Source organism: Bombina bombina, chromosome 3 (assembly GCF_027579735.1).
Source record: "Bombina bombina isolate aBomBom1 chromosome 3, aBomBom1.pri, whole genome shotgun sequence".
Classification (NCBI taxonomy): Eukaryota; Metazoa; Chordata; class Amphibia; order Anura; family Bombinatoridae; genus Bombina; species Bombina bombina.
This window is the reverse complement of record NC_069501.1, coordinates 465,160,406-465,183,077: the sequence shown is the minus strand read 5'-3', so window position 1 is coordinate 465,183,077 and position 22,672 is coordinate 465,160,406. Positions and strand designations below refer to the sequence as shown.

The 22,672-nt window shown below is 39.9% G+C and overlaps 1 protein-coding gene across 1 annotated transcript in view; it reads left to right on the top strand.

Annotated features, from left to right (window-relative positions):
- Positions 1-22,672, top strand: part of PRELP (proline and arginine rich end leucine rich repeat protein) — a 104,737-nt gene that overhangs the window by 64,629 nt on the left and 17,436 nt on the right. The gene's annotated exons all lie outside the window — the stretch shown is intronic.

The following is a 22,672-nucleotide window of genomic DNA, read 5'->3' as shown; positions in this document are numbered from 1 at the left end:
GCTTAGAGGTACTTTCTACTAATGATAGTGAGCATGAGCAGGAAGTATTTATCAACCAATGAACATTAACAGAATATATCTATAAGCCAATGATCATTAGCATGATATCAACCAACCATAGAGCATTACAGGTAAGTAAAAACCAATACAGCTGTATTAGTTTAAATCTAAATTGTAAAAGCTTTCACAAAACATGTTTTAGTACAGTATCCTGTTACGTGATTCAACATTGAGATTACAGTATAGAAAACAAGCAATCTGCTTAAAGGGACACGAAACTCAACATTTTTTCTGTCTTGATTCAGATAGAGAATACAATTTTAAACAACTTTCCAATTTACTTCTATTATCTAATTTGCTTAATGATTTTGGTATTCTTTGTTGACTAAGCAGCAATACACTACTGGTAAATAGTTAAGGGAAAAGTCTAGTCAAAATTAAACATTCATGATTTAGATAGATGCATTTTCTCTTGTTAAGTGTATCCAGTCCACGGATCATCCATTACTTATGGGACATTAACTCCTCCCCAACAGGAAGTGCAAGAGGATTCACCCAGCAGAGCTGCCATATAGCTCCTCCCCTAACTGCCATTACCAGTCATTCTCTTGCACCCAACGAATAGATAGGATGTGTGAGAGGACTGTGGTGATTATACTTAGTTTCATACCTTCAATCAAAAGTTTGTTATTTTATAATAGCACCGGAGTGTGTTATTCCTTCTCTGGTAGAATTTGAAGAAGAATCTACCTTTTTCTATGATTTTAGCCGGAGTAGTTAAGATCATATTGCTGTTTCTCGGCCATCTGAGGAGAGGTAAACTTCAGATCAGGGGACAGCGGGCAGATTAATCTGCAAAGAGGTATGTAGCAGCTTATTATTTTCTGACAATGGAATTGATGAGAAAATTCTGCCATACCGATATAATGTAAACTCAGCCTTAAATGCAGTAGCAGCAACTGGTATCAGGCTGTCATGTATGTATATTTTACACTTCAGTATTCTGGGGAATGGCACTTCACTGGAATTATACTGTATGCATAAAACTTTAGCCTAATTTGCAGGGACTAGCAACAGGCTTTTTAATAACACTCAATTTATTAATGTTAAACGTTTTTTGCTAGCATGTAAAATCGTTTAATTTTCTGAGGTACTGGGTGAAAAAATGTTTTGGGCACTATTTTTTTCCACTTGGCAGTCGTTTTATTTAATTTATGACAGTTTACTGATCTCTCTCACTGTTATGTGTGAGGGGGAGGGACCTTTTTTGGTGCTTTTGCTACGCATCAAAAAATTCAGTCAGAAGTTTATTGTCTTCCCTGCATGATCCGGTTCATCTCTACAGAACTCAGGGGTCTTCAAAACTTGTTTTGAGGGAGGTAATCACTCACAGCAGAGCTGTGAGATTGTAGTTGACTGTGATAAAAAACGTTTATTTCTGTATTTTTTTTCTGCTATCAGGGTTAGTTATCCTTTGCTAATGGGAGCAATCCTTTGCTAAAATTGTGTTTTTTACAAAGATTTGATGCTATAACTTTTCAGTTTATTAATTTTCAACTGTCATAACTTTTTCTGTGCTTCTTATAGGCACAGTACGTTTTCATATTATAGTAAATTACTTGAAAAGTATTTCCAAGTTGCTAGTTTATTTGCTAGTGTGTTAAACATGTCTGATTCAGAGGAAGATATCTGTGCTATATGTGCTAAAGCCAAAGTGGAGCCCAATAGAAATTTATGTACTAACTGTATTGATGCTACTTTAAATAAAAGTCAATCTGTACAAATTGAACATATTTCACCAAACAACGAGGGGAGAGTTATGCCGACTAACTCGCCTCACGTGTCAGTACCTGCATCTCCCGCTCGGGAGGTGCGTGATATTGTAGCGCCGAGTACATCTGGGCGGCCATTACAAATCACATTACAGGATATGGCTACTGTAATGACTGAAGTTTTGGCTAAATTACCAGAACTAAGAGGTAAGCGTGATCACTCTGGGGTGAGAACAGAGTGCGCTGATAATATTAGGGCCATGTCAGACACTGCGTCACAATTTGCAGAACATGAGGACGGAGAGCTTCATTCTGCGGGTGACGGTTCTGATCCAAACAAACTGGATTCAGATATTTCAAATTTTAAATTTAAGCTGGAAAACCTCTGTGTATTACTAGGGGAGGTGTTAGCGGCTCTGAATGATTGTAACACAGTTGCAATACCAGAGAAAATGTGTAGGTTGGATAAATATTTTGCGGTACCGGCGAGTACTGACGTTTTTCCTATACCTAAGAGACTTACTGAAATTGTTACTAAGGAGTGGGATAGACCCGGTGTGCTGTTCTCACCCCCTCCGATATTTAGAAAGATGTTTCCAATAGACACCACCACACGGGACTTATGGCAAACGGTCCCTAAGGTGGAGGGAGCAGTTTCTACTTTAGCTAAGCGTACCACTATCCCGGTGGAGGATAGCTGTGCCTTTTCAGATCCAATGGATAAAAAGTTAGAGGGTTACCTTAAGAAAATGTTTGTTCAACAAGGTTTTATATTGCAACCTCTTGCATGCATTGCGCCTGTCACGGCTGCAGCAGCATTTTGGTTTGAGTCTCTGGAAGAGACACTTGAATCAGCTCCATTAGATGAGATTACACACAAGCTTAAAGCCCTTAAGTTAGCTAACTCATTTATTTCAGATGCCGTAGCACATTTAACTAAACTTACGGCTAAGAATTCCGGATTCGCCATTCAGGCACGCAGAGCACTGTGGCTAAAATCCTGGTCAGCTGACGTTACTTCTAAATCTAAATTGCTTAATATACCTTTCAAAGGGCAGACCTTATTCGGGCCCGGGTTGAAAGAAATTATCGCTGACATTACAGGAGGTAAAGGCCATGCCCTGCCTCAAGACAGAGCCAAACCTAAGGCTAGACAGTCTAATTTTCGTTCCTTTCGTAATTTCAAAGCAGGAGCAGCATCAACTTCCTCTGCACCAAAACAGGAAGGAGCTGTTGCTCGCTACAGACAAGGCTGGAGACCTAACCAGTCCTGGAACAAGGGCAAGCAGGCCAGGAAACCTGCTGCTGCCCCTAAGACAGCATGAATCGAGGGCCCCCGATCCGGGAATGGATCTAGTGGGGGGCAGACTTTCTCTCTTCGCCCAGGCTTGGGCAAGAGATGTCCAGGATCCCTGGGCGTTAGAGATCATATCTCAGGGATACCTTCTAGACTTCAAATTCTCTCCCCCAAGAGGGAGATTTCATCTGTCAAGGTTGTCAACAAACCAAATAAAGAAAGAGGCGTTTCTACGCTGCGTACAAGATCTTTTATTAATGGGAGTGATCCATCCGGTTCCGCGGTCGGAACAAGGACAAGGGTTTTACTCAAATCTGTTTGTGGTTCCCAAAAAAGAGGGAACTTTCAGGCCAATCTTGGATTTAAAGATCCTAAACAAATTCCTAAGAGTTCCATCGTTCAAAATGGAAACTATTCGGACAATTTTACCCATGATCCAAAAGGGTCAGTACATGACCACAGTGGATTTAAAGGATGCTTACCTTCACATACCGATTCACAAAGATCATTACCGGTATCTAAGGTTTGCCTTTCTAGACAGGCATTACCAGTTTGTAGCTCTTCCATTCGGATTGGCTACGGCTCCGAGAATCTTCACAAAGGTTCTGTGTGCTCTTCTGGCGGTACTAAGACCGCAAGGAATTGCGGTAGCTCCGTACCTAGACGACATTCTGATACAAGCTTCAAGCTTTCAAACTGCCAAGTCTCATACAGAGTTAGTACTGGCATTTCTAAGGTCGCATGGATGGAAGGTGAACGAAAAGAAGAGTTCTCTCTTTCCACTCACAAGAGTTCCCTTCTTGGGGACTCTTATAGATTCTGTAGAAATGAAGATTTACCTGACAGAAGACAGGTTAACAAAGCTTCAAAATGCATGCTGTGTCCTTCATTCCATTCAACACCCGTCAGTAGCTCAATGCATGGAGGTGATCGGCTTAATGGTAGCAGCAATGGACATAGTACCCTTTGCACGTCTACATCTCAGACCGCTGCAATTGTGCATGCCTATCAGTGGAATGGGGATTACTCAGACTTGTCCCCTACTCTGAATCTGGATCAAGAGACCAGAAATTCTCTTCTATGGTGGCTTTCTCGGCCACATCTGTCCAGGGGGATGCCATTCAGCAGGCCGGACTGGACAATTGTAACAACAGACGCCAGCCTACTAGGTTGGGGCGCTGTCTGGAATTCTCTGAAGGCTCAGGGACAATGGAATCAGGAGGAGAGTCTCCTACCAATAAACATTCTGAAATTGAGAGCAGTTCTCAATGCCCTTCTGGCTTGGCCCCAGTTAACAACTCGGGGGTTCATCAGGTTTCAGTCGGACAACATCACGACTGTAGCTTACATCAACCATCAGGGAGGGACAAGAAGCTCCCTAGCAATGATGGAAGTATCAAAGATAATTCGCTGGGCAGAGTCTCACTCTTGCCACCTGTCAGCAATCCACATCCCGGGAGTGGAGAACTGGGAGGCGGATTTCTTAAGTCGTCAGACTTTTCATCCGGGGGAGTGAGAACTTCATCCGGAGGTCTTTGCCCAAATACTTCGACGTTGGGGCAAACCAGAGATAGATCTCATGGCGTCTCGACAGAACGCCAAGCTTCCTCGTTACGGGTCCAGATCCAGGGATCCGGGAGCGGTTCTGATAGATGCTTTGACAGCACCTTGGACCTTCGGGATGGCTTATGTGTTTCCACCCTTCCCGATGCTTCCTCGATTGATTGCCAGAATCAAACAGGAGAGAGCATCAGTGATTCTAATAACGCCTGCATGGCCACGCAGGACTTGGTATGCAGATCTAGTGGACATGTCATCCTGTCCACCTTGGTCGCTACCTCTGAAACAGGACCTTCTGATCCAGGGTCCCTTCAAACATCAAAATCTAATTTCTCTGAAGCTGACTGCTTGGAAATTGAACGCATGATTTTATCAAAACGTGGTTTTTCTGAGTCAGTAATTGATACCTTAATACAGGCTAGGAAGCCTGTTACCAGAAAGATTTACCATAAGATATGGCGCAAATACTTATATTGGTGCGAATCCAAGAGTTACTCATGGAGTAAGGTTAGGATTCCGAGGATATTGTCTTTTCTACAAGAAGGTTTAGAAAAGGGTTTATCCGCTAGTTCCTTAAAGGGACAGATTTCAGCTCTGTCCATTCTTTTACACAAACGTCTGTCAGAAGTTCCGGATGTTCAAGCTTTTTGTCAGGCTTTAGCTAGGATCAAGCCTGTGTTTAAAACTGTTGCTCCACCATGGAGTTTGAACTTAGTTCTTAATGTTTTACAGGGGGTTCCGTTTGAACCCCTTCATTCCATTGATATCAAGTTGTTATCTTGGAAAGTTCTGTTTTTAATGGCGATTTCCTCGGCTCGAAGAGTCTCTGAGTTATCTGCCTTACATTGTGATTCTCCTTATCTGATTTTTCATTCAGACAAGGTAGTTCTGCGTACTAAACCTGGGTTCCTACCTAAGGTGGTCACTAACAGGAATATCAATCAAGAGATTGTGGTTACATCTTTGTGTCCTAATCCTTCTTCGAAAAAGGAACGTCTGCTACACAATCTAGATGTAGTCCGTGCCCTGAAATTTTATCTACAGGCAACTAAGGATTTTCGACAAACGTCTTCCCTGTTTGTCGTTTATTCTGGTCAGAGGAGAGGTCAAAAAGCTTCGGCTACCTCTCTCTCCTTTTGGCTTCGTAGCATAATACGGTTAGCCTATGAGACTGCTGGACAGCAGCCTCCTGAAAGAATTACAGCACATTCTACTAGAGCTGTGGCTTCCACTTGGGCCTTTAAGAATGAGGCTTCTGTTGAACAGATTTGCAAGGCTGCAACTTGGTCTTCTCTTCATACTTTTTCCAAATTTTACAAATTTGACACTTTTGCTTCTTCGGAGGCTGTTTTTGGGAGAAAGGTTCTTCAGGCAGTGGTTCCTTCCGTATAAAGAGCCTGCCTGTCCCTCCCGTCATCCGTGTACTTTAGCTTTGGTATTGGTATCCCATAAGTAATGGATGATCCGTGGACTGGATACACTTAACAAGAGAAAACATAATTTATGCTTACCTGATAAATTTATTTCTCTTGTAGTGTATCCAGTCCACGGCCCGCCCTGTCACTTTAAGGCAGGTAATTTTTCCATTAAACTACAGTCACCACTGTACCCTATGGTTTTCCTTTCTCTGCATGTTTTCGGTCGAATGACTGGTAATGGCAGTTAGGGGAGGAGCTATATGGCAGCTCTGCTGGGTGAATCCTCTTGCACTTCCTGTTGGGGAGGAGTTAATGTCCCATAAGTAATGGATGATCCGTGGACTGGATACACTACAAGAGAAATAAATTTATCAGGTAAGCATAAATTATGTTTTTTAAGCAACTTTCTAATTTACTCCTCTTTACAAATTTTCTTTGTTCTCTTGGTATCTTTATTTAAAAAAAGCTGGAATGTAAGTTTAGGAGCCAGACCATTTTTGGTTCAGGACCTGGGTAGCGCTTGATGATTGGTATCTAGATGTAGCTATCCAATCAGCAAGCGCATTGGGTGAGCCAATAACATGAGGCATACATGTACAGCCACCAATCAGCAGCTCCTGAACCTACTTAGGTATCATTTTCGGCAAGGAATAACAAGACAAATAAACAAATTGGATAATAGAAAGAAAAAAAAAATCTTTCATGTCCCTTTAAGGTTAAATTAGAATTGCCAAACAGTAATACATTGGTTAAACTTGATACTAAACTTAATACTAAATTCCAAATACATTAAATGATATCACAAGGTGTTTTTTCTTATTCGTACCTTTCTTTTTTTTAAAACTTACATTTACATTATTTGTTTTTTGTTGTTTTTATTTTGATAAACATACTAACTATAAAATAAAATAAATTTATGTTTAAATCGTTTTTATTGGTATATTAAATCAGAGAGAAGAAACAAAAACCATGGTTCATCGTGTTACAACAATCATTTCTGGCTTATTAACAAAGGGTTTATAGACATATACAGAATGAGCAGGATAGCTTTAAAAACTCTTAATCTCTGTTAATGTCATATAATGTTGAAAAGGTATCAGTCCAAACAAGAACCTGAGGACCAGGCCCTGCACCTATCTTTGTCCATATCATCAGTCTTAGAAAGCCAGATTTTGTCCCATTGTAGAGAAAAACAGAACAGCCTGCAATTTAAACCATGTAACGATTCTAGTGTAATAGAAGGTAAGTAGTGAAAAGAAAGGTAAAAGAAGAGAAGAAGAGAAATCATAGGAAGTATATGAAGTGTCTAGCCGTTGTCAGTGTGTGAGCTATGCGAACTACTCCTTGATTGGCTAGGTAAAGAAGACTAAAGTAAAGTAAAGTAGGATGCCGAGGCCCCCCCCCCCCCCAGTTTTAAGGCCAGTTGATTCTAGTTTTGAGAATAACCTTATAATGTTTGTGTGGCAGGGTTCCCGTTAAGTGTCCAATAGAACCAGACTCTCTCAAACTGTGTTTGAGAATCCAGGATTTTAGAGGCAGTTTCGTACATGCGGTAAGTTAGTGCTATTTTGTTTTTAACTTCCTCCCATGGGGGAGCTTTAATTTTCCAATACTTGGCTATGCTCATTCTAGTGACCGTGCAGGTGATCTTGATGAATGTGTTTATGTGTTTATTAAATCGGTGTAGCGGTACGTGTAATAGGGCCTGTGCAGGTGTCAGTTGAATCTGTTCCTCCAGTACTGAACCTAGGAGGGAAGACAACTGAGCCCATATCGGTTGTATAATGGTGCAGTCCCACCACATGTGTTGGTAGGAGCCTATTTCCCCGCAACCCCTGTAGCAGAGTCTGTTGTTAGTGGGGGACATATGTTGGGTTTTAACTGGAGTCAGGTACCATCTAAACAACGTTTTGATAGTGTTTTCCCTGAGATCTGCACTCAAGAGGCCTGAGCATGCTGAGTGAAAGATTCCATCCCACCATTTTTTATCTTTGGTCATGTGTAAATCCTCCTCCCATTTAATAATTATATTGGGTTTAGTTTTACTATTCAATGATTGTATTTCCAAGTAAATATTGGATATCGCCTGTTTAGGTCTATGTGTGGTACTCAGCAGTTTTTCTAGAACTGTGGGTAGGCTAGGACGGGGTTCCCTAATGTATTGTTGGATGATCGAGTTAACTTGGAGGTAATGGAACCACTACAACTTGATTGGGTTTATTTGTGCCTGTATTTGGGTGAAAGTCTTGGGTGTCTTCCCTTCCAACCAATTCGCCACTCTATACAAACCTTTGTTAGCCCATTTGTCAGTTAGAGTCTGAATATCTCTTGGGATAAGATACCTGATTGGGCACTGTAATGAGTGGTGAGGTAGTAGTTTCTGTTGTTTGGCCAGTAGAGTCCATAAGTGAGTGGTGTTGTCTAGAATATGGGATCGAGTATTGTTGGATGAACCCTCTGTAGTATATTTGCTCCACAGAATGTCGTCTGTATGGGTGGACCCCCTTATATCAGCTTCTAATGATGTCCATAGGACTCCCTTCCATCCTCCTCCCATTAGTGTAGCTTGAGATAATCTTGCTGCTCTATAATATTCTAACAGGTTAGGGGCTCCCACTCCTCCCAGGGTCCTGTGTTGTGTGATAAGTGTAGAAGAGATTCTGGCCATTTTTTTTCCCCTAATAAATGCAACTAGTTCTGACTGCAGTGATTTCAACTCAGCTGTCGGGACTTCTATCGGGAGCGTCCGGAATAAATATAGTAGACGGGGTAAGATAGTCATTTTAACCGCCGAGAGCCTACCCATCCATGAGAAAGTGTGTGTTTTCCACTTGTGTATGTTTTTCCTGATCTCTTTATACATGGGTTCATAATTGTATTTGTGTAGCTGATTAGTGTGGGTGGTCAGGTGTATCCCTAAGTATTTGAGGGAATGTGTCGCCCATTTTAAGTCAAAGTTGGTATCTATGAGTTTCCTAGTGTGGTGTGGGAGGCCTAATGACAGTGCTTCGCATTTGTCAAGGTTGATTTTGTACCCCGAGATTTGGGAAAATTGGTTCAAGAGCTTATATAAATTAGGCAATGAAATAAGGGGTTTAGTTAGGGTCAGGAGGATATCATCCGCAAAAAGCGTTAATTTGTATTCATGGTCTTTTATCCTAATACCTGAGATATCTTGGGACTGTCTAATTTTGGCAGCTAGGGGTTCTATGCAGAGTGCAAAGACAAGGGGGGATAATGGGCACCCCTGTCTTGTTCCGTTTAGTATAGGAAAGCATTTGGATTTATAGCCTGATACAGAAACCTGGGCTGAGGGGGTTGAGTATATCCTATTTAAAGCTTTGATGAAAGCTCCTCCAAATCCCATCCGGGCTAAAACTGCCCTCATGTAGTCCCAGTCAATTCTGTCGAATGCCTTCTCCGCATCCAATGACAGGAGCAGAGAAGGCAATCGTACTTTCCCCACATAATCTATAATGCTCACCATCCTGCGCACATTATCCGGCGCTTCTCTATTTTTGACAAATCCCACCTGGTCCATATGGATCAGACCAGGAAGGAGATGCTTCAGCCGATTGGCCAGAATTTTTGTTAGGATTTTTAGATCTTGGTTGATGAGTGAGATGGGGCGGTAGCTGGAACAAAGTTTATGATTCTTACCAGGTTTGGGAATTACTACAATTCTCGCTTGTAAAAGGTCGTTTGGGATATTATGGCCTTCTAATATGTAGTTACAGAAGTCAGTTAGGTGGGGTATTAGTATGTCTTTAAAAGTTTTGTAGTATTCACTGGCGAACCCGTCCGGCCCTGCTGCTTTTCCTGACTTAAGATCCTTTATCACCCCCGCCACTTCTACTCTCGTGATAGGTGCATTAAGACTATCGCTTTCTTCCTCAGATAGGGAGCTTAATTCTGTCTCTTCTAAGAATGATGTGGTTTGCGAAATGATCTGTTGTGTGTGTGTCACTTTGTTACCATCGTAGAGTTTACCATAAAAGTCAGCGAAGGCATCTACAATGTGTTGGGGGTGGGAGACTAATGTTCCATTGGGGAGCAAAATTGAGCTAATGTTAGATGCCCTACATCGCTCTCTTAATTTGTGGGCCAGGAATTTATCCGGTTTGTTTGCATAAATATAATATTGGGTGTTGAGCTTCTGAATTGCTCTAATTGATTGTTTGTTAAGAAGGTTGGCTAAATAGGACCTTTTAGTTTCCAGTGTAGAGAGTATGTCATTTCTATGTGTTAGTCTGTGGCGGGTCTCCAGGGTTTGTATTTCTGTATGTAGCTGTGATAATAGTGTTTTATATTGGCCGTTTCGTATTGCTTTCTCTCTTATAAGCAGGCCCCGGATGTATGTCTTATGTGCCGCCCAGGGGGAAATAGGATTTAATGTAGAGCCTCTGTTAGTGTCCCAGAATTCGGTGAATGCGTGGGTGAGCTTTTCTTTGAATATTGGATCTTTGAAATGTGAGGGGTCGCAGGTCCAGGTTCTGGCTCTATGTGTGTCTATTAGACCTTTTAACTGAATCGTAAGGATAGAGTGATCAGACCAGACACAAGGATGGATTGTCGATGTCTGGAGTAACGGCTGAAGAATTTGGCTGGTGAAAATATAATCGATTCTCGTGTAACTTTTGTGGGCTGATGAATAGAAGGTAGGATCTGTGGTGTGACCGTACAGAGTAACCCATGAGTCAAGGAGTGCATGTGGGGATAGGTGTTCCCGAATGGCGTTGACTATTCTATTGTGTCTGAGTTGTTTCGGTGTGAGTTTAGTAGTGCCCTCTATGTGTTTGGTCATGTTGATATTAAAATCTCCTGCTAAAATTATCTTATGTTGCGACCAATTGGTTAGTAAGGTGGAAATGTTCTGAAAAAAAGTGTGCTGGTTTTCATTGGGGGCATATATATTGCATAAGATGATATGTGAATCAAGCAGACGGCCAGTAACAATGAGATATCTCCCTTCTCTATCCGCTATGGTAGATTCGTGTTCAAAAGGAAGGCCCGAGTGGATCAAGATTGATACCCCCCTTCTTTTGGAGTCTGTGGTGGCATGGTAATGTTGTGTGAAATGTTTAGCCCAATATTTAGGGATGACAGTCTGTGTAAAGTGTGTTTCCTGAAGGAAAATAACGTTAGCTCCTATATGTTGGTACTGTGACATTGCTGTGCGACGTTTAATATTGGTATTTAATCCTCTCACATTATGAGAGATAAGGTGTATTTGAGGGGTCATGACAGTGTTAAGATAGGGAATCCTAGCAATAGTAAAATAGCTCTAGAGCTGTGTGATACATACTGACTGGGGTAATTCGGCTTGTCCATTGGTTGCTTGGGTGTGAAGGTTACTAAGTCGGGGGAGAAGGTGATCCCGGCATCCTTGAAAGAAGTAAGAGATAGAGTAAGAAACAGAAAACAATAAGAGAAAACATTTACATAACAGTGCAGCTTCAGCCCATCTTGTGGGTGAACATAAAACAAAAACATTAACATTACCGTGTCAGGATTAGAGCTGCTATTATATCATTAGAAGAAAACAACTTAAAAAAGTCAGCAACAATTAAACTTAACATATATGGTGAACAGATATGATATTATGTGAAGATTAGCATGTGAACAGCTACATTTTCCGGTGTAGGGAGAGAGGGAAGGGTGGACAGTGCCAACCTCTCTCCACATGAGAGCATGGGGAGAGTTATTTCTATAGTAGGTCCTGTAATAGTAAAGGGTAGGTACTTTGCAAGGACCCATTAGGTCAAGAAGTAAGGGGCTTCGAGTCCTGTAGAGATTGTTGGATAACATCCAATGTAATCAAATTCTCTTGTAAGGAATCATCTCTTGGTACCCTTGCGAGTCACCTTTGTCCATTTATTTTGTCTGATAAGGGTAGATTGAGATTGCGGTGGGTCCTCAGAAGGTATGAGTGGAGTATCAATACCCAAAAGTTTGCATGTTGGACCTATTTCTTCCTGTTCTCGAACTGTATAGGTCTTGTTGTCCTTGAGGATATATAGGGCAAAGGGGAATCCCCATTTGTACTTTATTTGGAGTTTCCTCAAGAGAGTAGTTAGAGGTCGTAGAGAGCTTCTTTGTTGAAGTGTCCGAATGCTAAGATCTTGAAAGAACTGGATAACAGATCCTTGAAACTTGTAGGTCGGCTTGGATCTAGAGGCCTGAAGGATTTTCTCCTTGTCTTGGAAAAAGGAGAGTTTAACAATGACATCTCTTGGGGGAGCATCTCCTTTAGGTTTCGCTTTAAGCGCTCTATGCGCTCTTTCCATCCCAAATTCAGAATCCTCCGGGTCGCTTGTGATGCCACGGAAGAGTTGTTGTAAGTATGTGTGGAGGTCTGAGTTAGCAATGGTTTCTGGGACCCCCTTCAATCTTATATTATTTCTGCGTGATCTGTTTTCAAGATCGTCGACCTTGTCCTGTAGATCTGCAATGGCCTGTTGTTGAATTTGAATGGTTTGAGAGGCCTCCGCTAATTCATCGGTAACTGTGTCTTTGTGTTCTTCTAGTATGTCGAGTCTGCCTCCCAGGTCTGCCATATCTGATCGAATATCAGAGAGGCTCGCGGTGACTGCATTGTGCATGTTGTCGATCTTTTCCCAGAGTCTATCAAAGTTGCTGGTAATATCATGTTTTGAGACCAGGTCTCTTAGATCGGCTTTTGTAACAGGGGTCATATCCTCCCCAGAGGTGTGGGGTGTGGTAGCTGATTCTGAATCACTTCCCGCATCCATTGCTACCCGTTCTGTAGTTTTATTGATTTTGGAAGGTTTAAAGAAAGTGTTCACAGTGGCGGGCTTGTTAGGCTTCTCTCCCTTAGTTAGCCTTCTGGATGACATGCTAGGAGAGCAGAAAATCCTCAAGAAGTTGGATCTTTGACACAGCTGGGTCAGGGGAGTATAAGTGGTTGCAGTTTGTGGTGTAGCCCTTTAATGTAGATAAGCTAATGGCATCTATAGTGTAGAAGTTGGGGGAGAGGGGAATGTATTGTTGGATGAGTATTAGTCCCAAGGAGCAGGGTGACCCCTCTCTGAATCAAGAGGTCTCTATGTAAGCTGTGTTGGGGAGAGACGGTAGTGCCCCTAGAAAATGTTGAAAAGTCTTTGAGGCTATATAAAAGGGGTAATAACCAGTTGCTAGATCTAAAAAAAAGCTTCTGTCTCCCTTTTTGTTGCTGGATGTGGGTACACCTAAGAGGATCGTTTCCCCTTCTTATTTTATTGTAGATTCTTTTCTCTGAGGCTCACTCTATTATAGATTTCTTCCCCTTCTCACACACACTTCATCAAAAATAAAACTGCATACTTTTATCTCTCTTTCCCCTCTCCTTATAACATATAGTATGATTATAAGTGCTGCTGCTAATTCACTGCCCCCATATATTTAGAGCACATCTTGTAGCGTTCATTCATGATGGAGTCTCGCTCACCTAGGGCTGGTATATCCTCTAGGGATTCTCATTCCCAGCTATAATTTTGCTCCCCTGTGAGGTACCGGGCTGTTACTTTAGTCTGCTTCCGCGGCCTACCTGCGTGTCATCGTGTAGCCGGGAGAGAGCCGAAGGAGTCGTGCGTGTATTACCGTCACCGGGAGGCAATCTGTGTCTTTGGGCTTCAGTCCGGAGTGGCGGTATAATCTGCTGTCACGATGTGACTGCTATGAGTTCAATGCACTTCTCCCGGTAGTCAGGGCCTTAGAACTTTTGGCGCGAGTCCTCAAGTCTGGGTAAGGAAGTGCTTCTTATAGCCGTAACTGGAGGTAAAAGGCATGGGAAAAAAAAGATTTTTTTTTGTTAGCGTAGATTCAGCCTTCATATGACTGCCTTGAGGCGTAGGTTTTGTCCCGGCAAGGTGTTTTTGTTGCCAACTTTAGTTAGATGCAGCATGGAGCTCAGAGATTACACGTCCATCTCTAAGCTCAGTCAGGCTCCGCCCTCAAAATAAAATAAATTTAAAGGGACAAAAGAGTAATGCATTAGAAGGAAAGGAAAGTAAAAATGAAACTTTCAAGATTAAGATAGAAGATGCCATTTTAAGAGACTTTATAATTTACTTTTATGATCAAATTTGCTTTGTTCTCTTTGTATCCTTTGTTTAAAAGTATACATTGGTAGGCTCTGGTGTAGCAATGCACTGCTGAGAGCTAGCTGGTGATTGGTGACTTGACCTATATGTCTCTTGTCATTGGTTTACCCAGTGTGTCCAGCTAGTTCCCAGTAGTTCATTGCTGCTCCTTCAACAAAGGATATCAAGAAAATGAAGTAAATTTGATAATAGAAGTAAATTGGAAATGTGTTTAAAATTGTATGCTCTATCTGAATCATGAAAGAAAAATGGTGGGTCTCATGTCCCTTTTAAATTAACTGGACCTTATGATTTATGTGGAAAATTAGTTAAACAGAATCAAGTGGAGATTTAGCTAAATAGAAATATTAAGCACCAAACAGCATACACTAAATTGTTTCTATGAGGCATTTTGTACAAAATAAAACAAGTAAAAGCCTCATCTCTGCCCTACCAATCCACTCCAGCCATGCCCATGTATAATTGCAATTTCACCCCCAAAGTGCCCTTGTACCTCCCGCCAACACCACCCCCCAGGCCTCAACCATACATTTTTATATACAACTATGACTGCACTACATTCACTTTACCAATCTTATATGGGCAAGGAATTCTAGTAAACCCTCACACAGGGTACATTATTCTCTAAAGCATTTATCTTTCTTATTTAAGATTACAGAACTTTCCAGACCTTATCGGTTTCTTTTTCATGCATACATTTTTTACCAAATCCTATGGGTCTCTTGTACCTATGCAGAAGTTTATAAAACTCAAAACGAATATGTATTTTTCTCTGTGTACAGAACTGTCTGAACTTTATAGCTTATTTTTGTAATGTATAGAAGATTTACAAACATTGTTGGTCTTTGGTACATAGTTGCCAAATGTTCCAGGCTTCATAACTCTTTTTGCACCAAATTTACATGAGCAGAAATTTTCAAAACCTATAGGTCGCTTTTTTACCTGGACAGACACTGTGATGTGGGTCTCCTATTCTTTATGCAAGTAAATGATTAGTTCATTCCAAAGTCCTTAAAATGGATTGTATTAAGCAATGGTAAATCAACAACTGACACACCACAACCCTCATATGCTGAAGAAATGTGAAGAGTGTGAGCGTTATTACAGTCTTTGTTTCACAAATTTAATTTTCATAGACATACCTACAAATGAGAAAATCCCTTTAAGTTATGTATTTGCACCATTCAATAAACTAAGAAGGTAGACCCACATAGTCCCTAGCTGGACATTTCCAAACCTCCATTCTAGACAACTAGTGTTCAGTTGGAATTTATGGTGAATAATAAATAAATCAATCTAGGAGCACTATAGGGATACTGCATTGTGGTCCAAGAGTTGAGTGTATTTTATGGGGGTTTTAATTGTCCATGTATGTATAACGTTTCACTACATACTCTAAGGGCCTTATGTTGTAAAGCTCTTTACTCTGGCAAGATGATCTACGAAGTCTCGTCAGTATGGCAATGCCCCTCAAAGAATTTTAGAAACACAAATTTTCCATTGAGAAATGTTTATCTCACTATGCTGGGTTCTGTAGGTGAAGATGAGACTCCTATATTACAATATAAGGTCTAAAAAACCCAAAAACAAATATTATGTGTGGTTTTTCTCCATGGCGGAGAGTTTTTGATCATTGGACCCTAAGTGTACAGAGCTTTCCAACTTCAATGTTTTCATTATCAAAGACGTCTCTGCCAAACTTAAGAACTTAATTCTGCATGACAAACCTTCAGGTCTTTTTTTCAGATATACATTGCCTTTTCTAAATGTGTAGAAAATTCCATGGGGTTCTTCTTCATGCTTATACCTTTTTCTAAAGCTGCTAATTCTCTACTCCATGTATGTGTAGATTCACAAGTTGATCTGATATGAGTACCATGTGTTCTGAACTTTTCAAACCTCAGAATCTTTTCTTCACATATACAAATCTCTCCAATCCATATGTCTCATTTTTATGCAGACATGGTCAAATGTATTGGTAGATCATCCAACAAAAAATGGAAAACCAGGGAGCCTTTAAAACATCAATCTTTATTCAAAGATACATTAAAATCCACGCAGATTTAATATGGACATATATAGTTAATAAGACCCTAGCTTATGAGATGGTGTCCAATATATTACTGCCAGAAGTTAATCAGATCAAATTCTGAATTTAGGCCTCAGGGTATTCTGGCTTGTAGTTTAAAAATCAAAAAACTTCTCTTTTGGCAGGTAAATAGTTGAAGTCTCCCCCCTATCTTGAGTTTTAAATCTCTAGATAATGGTCCATTTGAGGGAACTTGAAGATTTTAAATGCTTGTTGGTAAAGTGTTGGATAAGGGGTGTTGTTAGACTACCTGCCTTGATATTTGTCAAGTGTTCAATTTGTAGATCAAGAGTTGAGTGTATTTTATGGGGGTTTTAATTGTTCACATGCGCAGACACAGCTTTCTTATCACTTTAACACATTGCATGCATTTTTAACGTCTTACTACATACTCTAAGGGCCTAATGTTATAAAGCTCTTTACTCTGGTAAGAAGATCTAAGAAGTCTCATCAGTCTGGTGATGTCTCTCAAAGAATTTTAGAAACACAAATTTTACCTTGAGAAATTTTTATCTCACTATGCAGGGTTATGTATGTAAAGTTGAGACTCATATTACAACATAAGGTCTAAAGTACACTACACAAGGGGTAATGATGACCCTAAAAGACTTGTAACAAAACAGGTATCAACTTCTACGCGTTTCAGCTATGTCTTGATAGTTGGAGTCTTTTGGGGTCATCATTACCCCCTGTGAAGTGCACTTTCACTGTGGAATCCTAAAGACATTTATCCACTCTCACGGACTATGGCAAAGATTAAAAAATAACTGAAACTCATTATACGTTACACGGATAGGGCGGCCGGTGATCACGTGAGTTCAGAACTAGTCACATGACTAGGGGTCATTGAACCAGAACTCCGGACAACTGTGGTATACATTCATTTGTATTTACATGTTGAGGATTTGTGACTGAATTTTGGACTAACTATTTGGACTATTGTTTGAAAGACGCCTATTTCAGCTGAAGATTTCTGTCAACTATAGCACAAGATTTCATTCTACTATAGCAAAAGATTTAACACGTTTTTAATGCTATTATTATTATTATGTATTATTGTTTATGCTTTCATTAGTTCTCATTCATTTTAGAACAGCTTTGATTTTTATAAATTGATTGTTACACTGTACTTTTATAGTGTGTATATCTTGCATAGTAAATATATATTTTATTTAAATGCTCTGTTTCTTGTATATGAATATTATCTTTTGATTAGACCCTAGCTTAATAGCGCTTCCCAGATTATCTCTATTTTAGATTCACAAGATGATCTGGTGTGAGAACCATGTGTTCTGAACTTCTTAAGCCTCAGAATCTTTTCTTCACATATACAAATCTCTCCAATCCAGCATATGTCTCATTTTTATACAGACATGGCCAAAAGTATTGGTTACTACTCCACTAAGTAAAAATTGACAAACGTATTTAGTATCCACCATTCTTTATTTCAAATGTAATAAAACAGAAACTTCACTTTTGATTTATGACTTCACGTATTACTTTAGGCAGTAAGACAAATAAGAATGGCACCGACAAAAATATTGGTACACTTAACATAATATTTTGTAGCACAGCCTTTGGAGACAATGGGGCATATCTATCAAGCTCTGTATGGAGCTTGAAGTCCTGTGTTTCTGGCGAGCCTTCAGGCTCGCCAGAAACATCAGTTATGAAGCAGCGGTTTAAAGACCACTGCTCTATAACCTGTCTGCCTGCTCTGAGGAGGCGGACAGACATTGCCGCAATTCAACCCGATCAAATACGATCGGGTTGATTGACACCCCCTGCTAGCGGCAGATTGTCCGCGAATCTGCAGGGGGCTGCGTTGCACCAGCAGTTCACAAGAGCTGCTGGTGCAATGCTGAATGCGGAGAGTGTATTGCTCTCTGCATTCAGAGAGGTCTGTCGGACATGATCCGCAATGTCGGATCATGTCCGACAGGCCTTTCATAAATAGGCCCCTATAACTGCAATTAAGCACTTTCTTTTGCTCTGAATAAAATGTATACATTTCTCAACTGGGATTTTGGCTCACTCTTCTTGAGCAAACTGCTCCAGTTCTTTCAGGTTTGTAGGGTGCCTTTTCCCAACTTCGAGTTTCAGCTCTTTCCACAGATGTTCGATGGGATTCAGATCTGGACTCATAGAAGGTCACTGGAACGATCCAATGTTTTCTTCTCATCCAATCTTGTCTGCTTTTTGAGGTCTGTTTCGGGTCATTATCCTGCTGAAGGACCCATGAACTGCGACTGAGACACAGGTTTCTGACATTGGACAGTATGTTTCGCTCTAGAATGCCTTGATAGTCTTCTGATTTCATCATGCCCTGTACAGATTCTAGACACCCAGTGCCAGAGACAGAAAAGCAACCGCAGAACATTATTAAGCCTTCTCCATGTTTCACAGTAGGGATGGTCTTCTTTTCTTTGAAAGCTTCTTTTTTCCCTTCTGTAAACATGGAGTTGTTGTGATTTGCCAAAAAGGTCTTCTTTTGTTTCAGCTGTCCAAAGGAAGGACTGTGGCTTGTCAACATGCATTTTGGCAAACTTCAGTCAGGCTTTTTTGTGTTTAAGGGTACAGGTGCTTTTGGCTACCTGTATGTACTCAGCTTTCCCAATTTAGACCTCTTGTTCACACATAAGGCAATTCATGTGTTCATAGCTTCTAAAAATATAATTCTATTTAAAGAAACATGAGTCTAAATGAGACTTTCATGGACCAGATGGAGCATGCAATTTGAAGAGTCTTTTCTATTTACTTCTATTATCAAATGTTTTCGTTGACCGCAATCTATTGTTTGATAATTAGCTGCATGTTAATGGATGCAAATGAGCCCTTTTCAATGTTGAAACAATCACAAACAGATATTTTCTTTTTTTTATCTGCAACACTGTTTTCATTATCAGTTTGATGATAAATGGCTTTATACTTAAAGGGACAGTGTATATTGCAATTATTATTATTTTTCTGGGCATGTGAAAAACACACTGACCTTACCCCCACCATAATAGATAACTTTAAGAAGCAATGTCATGAAACATATAAAAATGTTACCTGCTTGAACAATTAAAAATTAATGATGAGCATTGTTACACTAATAAAAATTAGCCAAGCCAATAACCCAACACCCAATATGCCCAATACATTGATAATATCAAGATTGAAATGTACACATGCACATTTTAGTTTTGGTTATTATGTCCCTTTAAGCTTCCAATATTCTACAAAAGTGTTTCTCAACTGCGGTCCTTTAAGTACCCCAACAGGCCAGGTTTTCATTATAGCTGAACTAATGCACAGGTAAAATAATCAGCTGATGGGTGAGAGCAAGTTAATAACCATGGTTACTGATCAGCTGATTACTTCACCTATGCACTGGTTCAGCTATAATGAAAACCTGGCATTTTGGGGGGGTACTTGAGGACCGCGGTTGAGAAATACTGTTCTACAAGTTTCCTCCAAACCGCAGATTTCTCTTTTTCATGTGTATAGAACTTTGAAAGCCTTATCAGTCTTTTTTATATCAGATGTATAAAACTTTGTATATTTTATATAGGTTGCTGGTCCATGTGTACATTTCTTTCCAAGCCTTGCAGTTCTCTTCTTCATTGGTGTAAAGTTTTAGTGGCCAATTTAAAGGACCAGTCAATACAGTAGATTTGCATAATCAAGAAATGCATGATAATAAAATAATGCAATAGCACTTAGTCTGAACTTCAAATGAGTAGGAGATTTTTGTAAAATAAATTGCAAAGTTATGTCTGTTTCCAATCCCCCTGTATCATGTGACAGCCATCAGCCAATCACAAATGCATAAACGTATATGCTGTGAATTCTTGCACATGCTCAGTAGGAGCTGGTGACTCAAACATATAAACATATAATATAAAAAGACTGTGCACTTTTTGTTAATGGAAGTAAATTGGAAAGTTGTTTTAAATTGCATGTTCTATCTGAATCATGAAGTTTAAATTTGACTTGAGTGTCCCTTTAACAAAGTACGAGCGAACATGGTCCTCTGTAGCGGATCATGTCCTCCGCACATCGATAAATGCCGACAGCATACGCTGTCAGCATTTATCATTGCACTAGCAGTTCTGGTGAACTGCTTGTACAATGCCGCCCCCTGTAGATTTGCAGCCAATCGGCTGCTAACAGGGGGTGTCAATCAACCCGATCATATGCGATTGTGAGGATTGATGTCCGCCACCTCAGAGGAGGCGTACGAGTTCAGGAGCAGCGGTCCTAAGACTGCTGCTTCTTAACTCCTGTTTCTGGCGAGCCTGAAGGCTCGCACTGGAAACAGTTACATTCAGGGCCATTCGGCCCTTGTTAATTCGGCCCCTTAGGTCCTAATTCATCCCATCATATTTCATACATCCTGTCATGGTCCAATAAAGCTGTTGTCAAGTTTTGAGCCTTTAAAGGGCTCCGTTCCTATCAATTAGAATTTCCCTGTGGAACCCATTGCATGGCTGATCGTAAAGTTTTCAAATTCAATCCTAATCCTACTTTAACCTGTTTATCCTATATTTTTCAAATGCATTGTGCCATTTTTCCAATGGATCAGAAAATACTTTTCTATCTGCTTCTCAGTATGTTATCATTTTGTTCAAATTTAGTTGGACCAGTTGAAAAACAATTTTGTATATTTTGAGTGTCATTTCTTGGCTGTTTTAATATTTCCAGTATTTATTGGAATACAATTAGCAAATTACAACAAAATAGTTTAAAACAATAGGAAAATACGAGAGATTAAAATGAGATAGAAACGTATCCACCTATTTACAATATCTACTGAAACAGTTTTTATTAAACATTCAAACAACTTTTAGAAAAATATTAGTAACAGAAAAATAGTTGACTCCATATAGTTCATCAACTTTTTTTTTAAATTAAAAATAACATATAACACATTTTAACTATGATTATTCTACAGAAATGATCTGCCATATTTTATTATGTATCAAATTGTGAAGATGTGTCACTTTATCATTGGTTAAAAATGTCTTCAGATGACCTTGCTTATAAAGAGCACAAATAGTTAATTCAGGCAATATTATGATTGGCCAGCTATGCTTGTGCCTAGGGCAGTAGAAGTTGGTTGATGCACATTTTAAGGGTCTATCCTACCATCATCTATGGTCTCCAAATGTTTTATGTATTCATTTTATTAAAAGAAATAACCCATGTCTAGTTCATGTCTCTTCCATGATTTGTTGCCCTTTAGTTGTAAGAAATGCTATCAGAGATAGGAACTGTGACTAGGGCCCAGGAAGACTTCTTAGTCTAAGGGATTGTGGAATAAAAAATAAATAAAAGCAGAAACTAAGCCAGATTCAGTAACACTGACTCACAGTAGCAATGATGCAGGGTTTACATGAAAAATGTCTAAGACAGGCTGATAGTCTGGTAAAGAGTCTCTTGGAACAAGCAGATAAAGATGATGATTCAGTCAAAGCAGGCAGTCTTGCTGTGGCAAATGTTCTGCAGGAAGAGCAGACAGGATGCACTGGTACTGCAGACCAAGGGGCCGATTTATCAAAGTGCCAACTGATAATGTGCTTGAATTCCACGTCATATTCTACGCGAATATGATCCGCCGTAGTTAACAAAGTGTCAACATTGTCAAATGTTGAAATGTTCGACGTAATATACGCTCCCGTGAGATCAATCCGACGCAGATCAATGCTTGCGTCATTCCAGATGTTTCAAATTCACCTTTGACTCTATTTGACCCTCTTCCCAATTTATTAAAAATTCAACAGGTACGCTCGTGTCTTTTCTGCCGCAGTGTACCTATCGTTCAAACCGACACCCTTGAGGCCGCGAATGCCATACAAATCAATGGGAGTCTGAAAACACAGAAAGGCTATGTTCGATGCTACAAGAGAATGAAGCATATTACATAATAAAAGTACTTATGGATTATGTTACATCTTTGTCTCTCATTACAAAGCAAGGGGGCAATATTATTGCTTCAAATTTGGTGCACTAGTAGATATAGGGATAAAAATGAAATAAATACATTACATAATATTTTGGATAAATCTATTTGCACTATGTTTAAGGCATGTAATATGAGTCCCACTCTCCACTTCGCACCAAATTTGACGCAACAATTTTTGCACCAAATTTGACGCAAACTCATAAACAACCTACAAACTAATGAAGTTTTCTACCACTTTTGATTGGGATATGCATAATCACATGATTTATGACATCAGCCAATCTGATTGAAATATACATTTTATACTATCACTAACGAATCAAATTGCTCGATACTTGTGTCATTGATTTCCCATCAGAACTTGTAAATGCCATTTGTTACATTGTGTATTATACTTTGAAAGTATGTATATGCAAAATTAGTATTAAAGTTAAACATTGATGATGACATTGGGACACACAGTGTAATATTTTTGAACAGTCCG